The 10,663-nt window shown below is 40.3% G+C and overlaps 1 pseudogene; it reads left to right on the forward strand.

Moving 5' to 3' along the window:
- Positions 1 to 1,003: 1,003 nt before the first annotated feature.
- Positions 1,004 to 8,620, forward strand: LOC129096101 (mitoferrin-2-like; annotated as a pseudogene).
- The last annotated feature ends 2,043 nt before the right edge of the window (positions 8,621 to 10,663 follow it).

Genomic DNA, 10,663 nt, shown 5'->3' on the forward strand with positions numbered 1-10,663 from the left:
CCAAAACCCTAATTGCTGGAGCTGCTAATGTCAATTTAATTTAATTGGAATTTATTTTTTATATTAGGGGTGTAGAAAAAACCCTCTAATTCTAATTTAAATTAACATTATGCATTAGAGTATATATTTTATATTTTCTAACAAACAGATCCTGTACCATGTGTGTCCAAGACAAATGTCCTTCTGGACAATAAAGCCCATCTTAAATTATTTAAAATACTTGTTTGTTTTTTCCACTATGTCTCTTGTTTGCACTATATCTATGCTGCTGTAATCCTGCAAATTTCCCCTCTGCGGCACTAATAAAGGATTTTCTTATTTTATCTTATCTTATCTTATTCTATCTTTTTCTGTATTTATAAGATTATTTTTTTTAGTCATTGTAGATTTTTAATTTTTTTTACTTACTTACTTACTTACTTATTTAAAATACTTTTTCCACCATGTTTCTTGTTTGCACTATATCTATGCTGCTGTAATCCTGCAAATTTCCCCTCTGCGGAACTAATAAAGGATTTTCTTATTTTATCTTATTTATCTTATTTTATCTTATTTATCTTATTTTATCTTATTTTATCTTATTTTATCTTATTTTATCTTATTTTATCTTATTTATCTTATCTTATCTTATTTATCTTATCTTATCTTATGTGAACGGCTAGTAATACGTTCAAATAAGTATGTTAAATCCAAAATAATTAAATGCTGTAATAACATTAATCATACTACAATATTTAACTCCAAAGAAGTTTATATATAGTTTCAATTCCAATCTGGGACGTCCTGTTTAAAACTTTTCCTGTCCACCTACGTCACTGTTACGTCACTCCCTCAATCATCAACGCCCACTGACGCCGTAACTCCTCCCACTTTCAGACGCGGCCAATTAGAAAGACGCAAAGTGATTGACAGTCACCCTCGTCCAATCAGCTCCCGCTTCTATCGTGACTCGCTGACAAACCCACCCTGGGCCCTGGACTCCCGGTTCTTCGGCTGCAGGGACGCTACCGGGAGCACCGGGAGCACAGACCACTGCACAGACCTCTCTCTGGCTCCCTTCGCGTCCCGGCGGACGTCCATGGAGACACCGGCAGAGCTGCGGTGGGTGGGCGGCCGGCTGCTGAGCGGCCTCGGGTCTCTGGCCCCCAGGACGCCGGCTGGGGAGCAGCTCAGAGCGGACCCGGAGCCGGACTACGAGGGGCTGCCCCGGGAGGCGGACACCGGGACGCACATGCTGGCGGGGTCCGTGGCCGGAGTGCTGGAGCACTGCCTCATGTACCCGGTGGACTGCGTGAAGGTACGACACCGCGTTACGAGGACACGTGAGGACCCGTAGGCCCCACACGAGCCGAGCTGCTCCAGCTCTACCGACCGGCTAACAGCTAACAGGGCTACAAGCTAACAGGGCTAGCAACATACAAGCTAACAGGGCTACCAGCTAACAGGGCTACAAGCTAACAGGGGTTACCTAGCTAACAGGGCTAAAGCTAACATAGCTAACAATAATAATAATAATAATAATAATAATAACAGGGCTTACAAGCTAACAGGGCAATAATCTAACATAAGCTAACAGGGGTTACCAAGCTAACATGGCTACAAGCTAACATGGCTAACCAAGCTAACAGGGGTTACCAAGCTAACATGGCTAACCAAGCTAACAGGGGTTACCAAGCTAACATGGCTAACCAAGCTAACATAGCTAACAGGGGTTACCTAGCTAACATGGCTACAAGCTAACAGGGGTTACCAAGCTAACATGGCTAACAAGGGAGCTAACATGGCTAACAGGAGCTAACATAGCTAACAGAGGTCAGATGACTAACTAACATAGTATAAAATAATATAACGGTCGTCATAGTGATAAATACATTCTGGGTTATTCTGTTTACAGAAGTTAAACTGTAATTTTCTTTATTTTTGTAATTTAAAAACTGACCTCTAACTTGCTCCAGAGACGCTAGCTAACTAGCTAGCAGCAGTTAGCCGCTACAAGGCTAACATGCCTCCATTATCGGACACTTTCCTGTTTACTACTATAGTTAGAGAGGGACATTGTTATTGTTATGATATGGATTTTATTTAATTTGTTTTTATTTAATAATTCTTTACTGTTTAGTTTTTATTACTTATTTATATATATATTTTTGTCTCTATGCTGATAATTTAATGTCCTAAAACAGAGATAAAATAAACAAGTATTATAAATAAGTAATAAAACAGTAAAGAATATTAAATAAGTATGAAAGTTAAAAAAAATCCACAATAACTAAAAATATTATATATATATACAGACAGAATAATTATAGTATTGCACAGTGTATTTTTATGCACAGATTTTATATATATATAATATATAGTATAAAATAATATGGTTCTGTTTGTGACTGTAAGAAATCACTGAGGATTTAATGTGTAAAGAGTAAATGATTAACACAGATGCGTCTGTTAGCCACTAGATCAACGGTCGATGGATGGATTCATTCTTGGAATAACAGACGCACCTTGGTTTGGCATGAGTTAGTGTGTATTGCCAGTCAGTCATCTGTTAGTGTGTGTGTATTTACTGTAAACTATATATAGACGACATAGTTTTATCATTACCGAACCATATCACCATGCACAGCGTCAACAGTGGAGTGGACAGAGTTAGAGCCACTATTCATCCTGTTTCTATCAGGAGCTGTACATTTTTTATAGCACACGACTGAAATTTGTCTTTCATAATATGACAGATGTCACATGGTCTCTGTCAAACAGATCTCAGAAATTGGACCTCCAACCTTATGGCTCATATGTTTTCCACTGTGTTTGAGCTACACAGGCAAAGGCTATTTCTAAATAAATAGATTATTTATAGTTCTTACACCGGAAAATTGACGCTCACAGGTGCTTGTCACGCATACTAAATTCACTTGGATTGCCCCACAATTCAGTGCCGATACATATTAGTGGAGGAAATTAAAAGCAATTGTGGACAGCAGTGAGAACAGGAAAACAAAAATCTCCAAAAAAAGAAAATAGATCATTCATTTTTATAGAATCTTTGTTTGGACATAAATGCACTTTTTTCCCCAGACTCTTGTTGACTTCCCTGTGTTGTATCAGGAGATAAAAACAAACAGTTCTCATCCAAATTATTACATTCTTTTCAGCAAAATGACCTCCAACATGATCACCCTTTTTGTTTTACAAGAGCTGTTTCCATTGCAAACTGTTGCATCAGTCACATTCGGATTCTCAGGGAATATTACTTGACTCACCAGGACAGAATTCTAGTTATTTCTAGTTCTTGTTCGGTTTGTGTGTGTGTGTCACATGCCTCTCAGTTTTTGACCTGTAGCTGTGTGAGTTATTGTCATTTTAAATGGTTGCATAGTGATTAGGCCTTGTTAAAATGCACCAGTATATTTATTTGTAAATGCATCAAAAAGAAAGATAATTTAATGTTAATACAGTTGGCCAATCTCTAATGTTGACATCAGTTTCATTCTTTTTGGAAATGAACAGAAAATGAAACCTAAAATTCAAGCTAAACCCGTCCTGGCAGGATCTCAGGTTATGAAATCTCATTTTTCAGCAACCCTTTTTATAGCCAAGCACCATGAACCTTAATTAATTAAGTTCAAAAAGTAAGAGAAGAGTAGAAGTAGAAGGAGGAAGTGTGTTTATAAATGTTTGTGGGAAAAAATCCTTTTTGCACAAGGAAGTCTTTTCTTTACCGTAATGTTTGGCGGCCAACTTCCTCTAACCCAAGAATTCTCAGATTTCACAACCTTAGTTCCTTGTCGGCAAACCTCTTTTATCTACTAGTTCATTCTTACCACTATTTTCAAACTCAGTTTCCTGTTTCCTCTTTTCTCCGAGGTCAGTACAGAGTAACTTAACAAAGGATCTCTTCTGTTTGTTAATTCAAATTCTGTCGCACCTCTGACCAAATTTACCAGCAGTCTACTGACAGCACCCTGAGAAAATACATTCCTACACAACCCAAAATGTGATTGTTGTAACTTCAGCATGATAACATCATATATTTATACACTGATATTCATCAACATGCTCTGTCACTATCAAATAAATGAAAATAAATACTAGTAGCAGCATGTGTAGACTCGGGTAAGACAGGCTTCTAGCAGCTCCTGCCCTGGAGCCACAAAATACTTTTATTTATTGGCTGAACAGTACAGTTATAAAGGGACAGATATTTAACATATTTTCCTATCAATGTCGAACCACAAAGTACTCTATACACCTTCTTTTATATATGTACAGACTTAGATGTGTAAAATCAGATGAGCGGACTTTCTTTTCTGCTGGTCGTCATGAGAAATTGAGAGTTAAGTTACCTGCTGGATGGTATGTTAATCATTCACTTTTTATCTGTCAGATTTGAGTCAAACACAGACACACGCACATACATATACTCTTTTACTTGCCCCTTGCAGTGTATTGGTGGTTGGCAAAAACAACGTTAAATACCAACATAAGAAACTGTAACAAGATGTCCTCATCCTAGATGTCTCGGTGAAGTGTAGACAAACGCGCGTATCAATGACTGCAAAACATTACGAGATGGAGAATAGAGAAAACCGAATTGATTGTTTTAAACTTAGCAAGAAATGTCAGAGAATTACTTTCTTATAGAAATGTCAGTTTTTTCCCCCGTAGCAGTCAGATTTAAAGGTCTGATCGGAAACAAATGTCACCATGTTGTCTTCTAACTAAAGGAAAAAATAACCAGCTACTATGACTGGTGAGAGGAGGATGATTAACATGTGGCACAAAGATCAAAATACAACATTTCTACTGTGCTTGTGATGCCAACACGGAGAACATCGAATGCAATACGACCACAACTGAAATATTAGTCCATTTTGAAGGCACAAAAATCGTATCTTTTAGTTCAAGTACATACATTTATCGTGGTCTGTCACTTCCTGTTGAATCTAGCATTACTTAACACCATATGTTACAAGAGGGAGCCAGTGACTCCTCCCCATTTGCCTCCTAGCTGTTGTTTGTGTGACTGAGATCCTCGTGAGTTGACAAATGCAGCCGTTTTGTTGTCGTTATACGCGAGCCTCAACTGCTGTACTCCCCCAGAGTCTCTAACAGGGTTCACGTCCAGATACGTTACCATGTGAACAAATTGGCATGAGCACAAAGCCCTCTGTGTTTGTCTGTCTGTTCACTGACAGATGATTCTGTTGGGTTCTTGGGTTGACCATGAGCGCAGCTTGGAACTTCCCCAAAAATCCCCCTACCAGACTTGAATACACTTTTTATACTGTGGATGAGTGGGCACATTCCATGTGAGTTACCATTTCCCAGAAGCAGGCAGCAGGACCGTCCGTGTCAGCCTCCCACCTCCACTAGGGATATTTACCCCTGACGGGAGGGAGAAGTTCACTCATTGCATGTTATGTAAAGTTTGACAGTTGCTCAATCTTCATCTGGAGCTTTTGGAATTTTGTTTGTTGCCATGGCAAACAATCCTGCTTATGTGAGCCATGCAAGTGGTAGTCAGTTAGTTTGGTTTTGTTTTGCACCACTTCCTGTTAAGCACTCTCTGACCTCATTTGTGGTTTTGTGGTTGGCGGCTTTGACTGCAGTTGGTTCTGCGATGGTTTAAAAGAACATTGCCGGAAGTTGGTGTGGTTTTCTAGTTGACAGACTGTCAGAGTGAGATGTTTTTAACACTACTAGGTATTTGGGCACTGAATGGGGAAACTGAAACCGGTCTTGGTCACCAATACTGGTTTTGTCTTCTGTCTTTTTTTGCACTTTGCTCTTTCACAATCCATCTTCTGGTTGTTCAGATATTAGCAGAATTGACTTCCTGAACTTAAACAACTGATGGTGGAAAGGCATTGTTTTGCAAGTTTTTCTTTGTAAGAATTCTCTATAAAAAATAATGTAGATTACCATCATATTTACGTCTGCGTTTGTTCCTCCACACCAGACCCGCATGCAGAGCCTTCACCCCGAGCCGGGGCGCGCTACAGGAACGTGATGGACGCCCTGCGGCAGATCGTGCGGACGGAGGGCGTGTGGCGGCCAATCAGAGCGTGAACGTGCTGGCGGTGGGGGCGGGGCCTGCCCACGCGCTCTACTTTGCCAGCTACGAGAAGATCAAGTTCTCGCTCAGTGACGCCATCCACCCTGGAGTCAACAGCCACTTTGCAAATGGTAATTCAAATATACTGACTTTCTGCGACTCCTTTTAAGGCACATGCTTGAAGTGAAATGTCTGTTTGATGACACTGGAGGAGGTTGTTGAGGCTCAAACTTCCATTTCATCGTTCTCTCTGTTTCTACAGGAGTGGCGGGTTGCATGGCCACCGTGCTGCATGACGCCATCATGAACCCAGCTGAAGGTAAGCCCCCTCCGCCCCCCTCCATGTTTTCTTATGTCAGCATGTGACACATGAGGTAGAGCGCTTGACCCGCAACCACAAGGTCGGTGGTTCGAAAATAAATGTGTTTAAAGCAACAGGAGGAGAGCTAGTAACGTTAGCAGCACCGCTAACGGCTAACAAACAAAGGTTCTGTTAAGTTACGTTATGATGCGTTTGGGCTCTGTTCAGTGAAAATGAGTGTTTGGCAAAGGTAAATTATAACCTTATGATGTGTTCACATGTAAATGTGTTAAAGAGAAACTTGAATAAATCCAGTTGTTTTGAAGGAGATGTTTTAAATATAATAACATAAATATATATTAGAGTGTAAACTAGCTGTAAGAGGCTTATAATATATTAATACTACTAATGACAATATCTTTTATTTACTAAGCATTTGAATAACGTGGAATTTTTGATAATTAACAGAAGTCAGAGTGGTTGAAAAGATTTTTGGGACGGTGGCAAATGAATAGTCTGGATCCTTGTAGACCAGCTGCTATAACAAAACAAACAAAATAAGGGATCTGTATCTACTAATATCAATCATCAATGATGGGCAATTGGTATCGGCGGCAAAAAAACATGGCATGGGATCTCTAGAAGTTATATTTGCTCCCTTTTTTATTTTATGATCCATTGCACCACTAACAAAGATAAACATGCAGAACATTCTGCACTGTGAAGGCTTCTTGGTCTATTTATAGAAGTTCTCGACCTTTCAAGGACCCTTAAACCCCTCTGATGGTGTCGTTCTACCAGCAGGACACTTGATGGAGCTACAGACTCGGCTGTAAACCCAAATGTTACTGCCACAGATCAGTCTATGGGTGACATGATTGCTTTGAAAGATGTTATTCTTCTTCATTAATTAGTATTAATCACAGCATATTTATGTTCAGATTTACAGACTGTTCTGTGTTTGAGCAAAATAACTAAGGCTGTTATTGACAAAGAGAAATTTTTATTCGACTAACGTTCGACAGATCTGTAAAACTGAGTTCCTCTATAAGAAAAATCACAAAAAAGCACCACTTTATGCCTTGTTTTTACAGAGATGTGCTCATAGTCATCTTGAAAACATTTGATTTAGCATGAAAAAGCATAAAAATCAACTACTAAAATAACATTCAGAATAAATAATCTTTGCCACAGCCAAGTTCTCAACTTGTTTCTGATAAGATTTATATTTTTCTACTATTTATTGTTAAAACTCTGAACGAGATAAGCGGGTATAGATGATGGATGCATGGAGAAGCACATTATGTCGAAACAAAGAGTGATTTGGGAATATTTAATGTGATTAATGGAGGTGGTGAGCTGTTATCCCTTCATATTTAAAGCATTAGGCTTCTGATAATTCCGCATTTTCTTTTTTAATGTTCTGTTTAATTGACGACTGATTGTTTTCAGTATATTTATGAAATTTAAGTCCCACATATTCCACCCAAAACTGCCATTAATGATTGTAAATTGTTAGAAAACCAGATGTTTGGGAGACAGTCTGGTTACACTTCCTTCCTTTTTCTTTCTAGTGTTTCTGCTTTCCCCAGACTTCCTCTTTTCACTTCCCTGTTTGGTTGATGAATAAATGTTCGATATAAACTTTGCTCTTCTTTCTCTTCAGTTGTGAAACAGCGAATGCAGATGTTCAACTCTCCGTACCGCGGCGTGCTGGACTGCGTGGGGTCCCTGTTGAGGCACGACGGCCCGGCCGCTTTCTACCGCAGCTTCACCACCCAGCTGACCATGAACGTGCCCTTCCAGGCGCTCCACTTCATGACCTACGAGTACCTCCAGGAGCTGCTCAACCCCCACAGACAGTACAACCCGTCCTCCCACGTCGTGTCCGGCGCGCTGGCCGGAGCCCTCGCCGCCGCCGTCACCACCCCGCTCGACGTCTGCAAGACCCTCCTCAACACGCAGGAGGCTCAGGCCATACACGTGATCCAGGCGGAGGCGGCGACGACGGCCGGCGGGGCGGTTGGAGCGGCCGCCGCCTCGGCCCCCGGCGTCCGCCACATCTCCGGCCTCGGCGAAGCTTTTCGGACGGTGTACAGGATGGGGCGCGCCGGCGTTCTTTAAAGGCGTCCAGGCCCGGATCATCTACCAGATGCCCTCCACCGCCATCAGCTGGTCCGTCTCACGAGTTCTTCAAATACATCATCACCAAGCGGCAGCACGAGAGGCGGCTGCGCGGGGATCGTGATGGCGACAAATAGACACCTGGCAGTCGGAGATCAGCAACGCTACGGGGTTTGAAAAGCTCCAGAGTTTGAGAGTCTTTGGGCGAACTTTTATTTTGTTTACTGAGATCTATTAGTCTGATCTATATTTCATAGCAGGCGAGGACGCGTACGAATGTTAGGGGACAACTCGTCTTGAATACTTCATTCTCTGGGCTGATGAAAGGTCCGTCGGTTAGAAAAGGAAGGTCTCTAAATTGCTGACTGGAAGTTCTGGTTCCCTAAACCCCCACCCCACTAAATCCAGATGCTTTAACTATTTTTAGTTTTAGCGTTAAACTTGATAAACTTCCTGCATTAGCTCTCATAAAGCTAATCATTCAGCATTATGCAGCGCAGAGTAAAAGCTCACTGACCCTCCAACACCTACAGTGCAGTTTGTTAGACATTTTTGTTTTGGCCCTTAACTCTCACTAAACTATGACTGAGGTTAAAGTGCTGACATTGAGCTTTAACTCTAAGGTGTCGAATGAACTGTGTAGAAGTTGTAGCATTTTTTTAAATATACTTACCCCCCAAGAAAGGGTTAGAAATCCTACTTTCATTCTCATAGTTGTAAATCCAGTGTGTTTGAGTACAGAGCCAAAACAAAATGCATCCCTATACAAGTAGTTAAGAACTGCACATGTGTCACCTCTGGACAGAACAACTACCATATCACCTTCTGACCACAGGGGGGCGCACAGCCTCAACAGCTGCACACTAGAGAAAACAGCTGCAGAATGGCACAACAGCAACATCAAATTAGTTAGAAAACTTGTGCTGTTGTACAGTAACACTCAACTCTGAATTGCATGGAATTGCTGATTCCATGTGAGGCTGCTGGAACGGATCCTAAAACGCTTCCTGTTCCCTGGTCTTAGTCAATGGGTTTGTGGTTAGATGTCTGAAATAAGGTCTGTGGTTAACACAAGATAGAAAAGATTTTATATTTAATATATTGATATTTTATCGATATCATCTTAGATTTTGGATATGATTATATGGCATAAATATGGTCTTCACTGTTTTTAAAGGCTGCATTACAGTAAAATTATGTAATTTTCTGAACTTACTAGACTCTTCTAGCTGTTCTATTATTTTCCTTCAACCTCTTAGTCATTCAATCCAGAATTACTGATGATTCTTTATAAAAAATTCTCATTGTAATTATAAATATTTAATGAAAGCACCAATAGTCAACCAGGCAGTACCGCGGTGATATCGAGGTGTTTGGTCAAAATAAAATCGTGATATTTATATTTTCCATATTCCCCAGCCCTAGAAATCATAAAAGCATTTTTCTTACTGAACAAAAACATTGTAAATTTCATAATTCTTTGTTTGCCACAGAGTTTATTTTCTGCAATAATCCGATGGAAAAAAGAAAAGCTCATTGACTTTTAGTGGAGGGAACCAGTTTGATGCCGTGTGTGTGTGTGCGTGTGCGTGTGTGTGTGTGTGTGAGAGCATGTGTGTGTGTGTGTGAGCATGAGTGTGTGTGTGTGAGCATGAGTGTGCGTGTGTGAGCATGAGTGGATGTGGACTTCATAGAGATCAGCTGCTACATCGACCAGATTTGATCTCAACACACTGTAACCGAACGACACACTTTGCGTTGTCCTTCAAAGGAAACTCAAAATACAGGTGGGTCAAAATAATTTAGATCCTTTTAAGATTTTTTTTTAAAAAAAAATTTGAAGTTACATTACAGTTATTTAGCAGAGTGACGACATGTAACTGGTTTCCTGTCGTCTCTTCGGTAGCTTTTCACCGGGTGCTTTTCAAATCCACTCACATCTGAAAGATTGTTGTTGTTGGTGGCTCATGCAGGTACTTTTATTAGATTTTTGTTCTAAAACATGTTCATAATATGGAAGATTCAGTCCAGCAAAAAATCAAAGTTTGTAAACAAAGGATTCTTGTTTTTAATGCATACAGTTTATGAACATAAATAACAGATGGAACAGAAACGGCCTGAGTATTAGCCTTAGATGATAACTTTCTTTCTTTCTTTTATTTTTTTTTGTCAAAACGCAC

The sequence above is a fragment of the Anoplopoma fimbria genome, chromosome 9, assembly GCF_027596085.1.
Source record: "Anoplopoma fimbria isolate UVic2021 breed Golden Eagle Sablefish chromosome 9, Afim_UVic_2022, whole genome shotgun sequence".
Lineage (NCBI taxonomy): Eukaryota > Metazoa > Chordata > Actinopteri > Perciformes > Anoplopomatidae > Anoplopoma > Anoplopoma fimbria.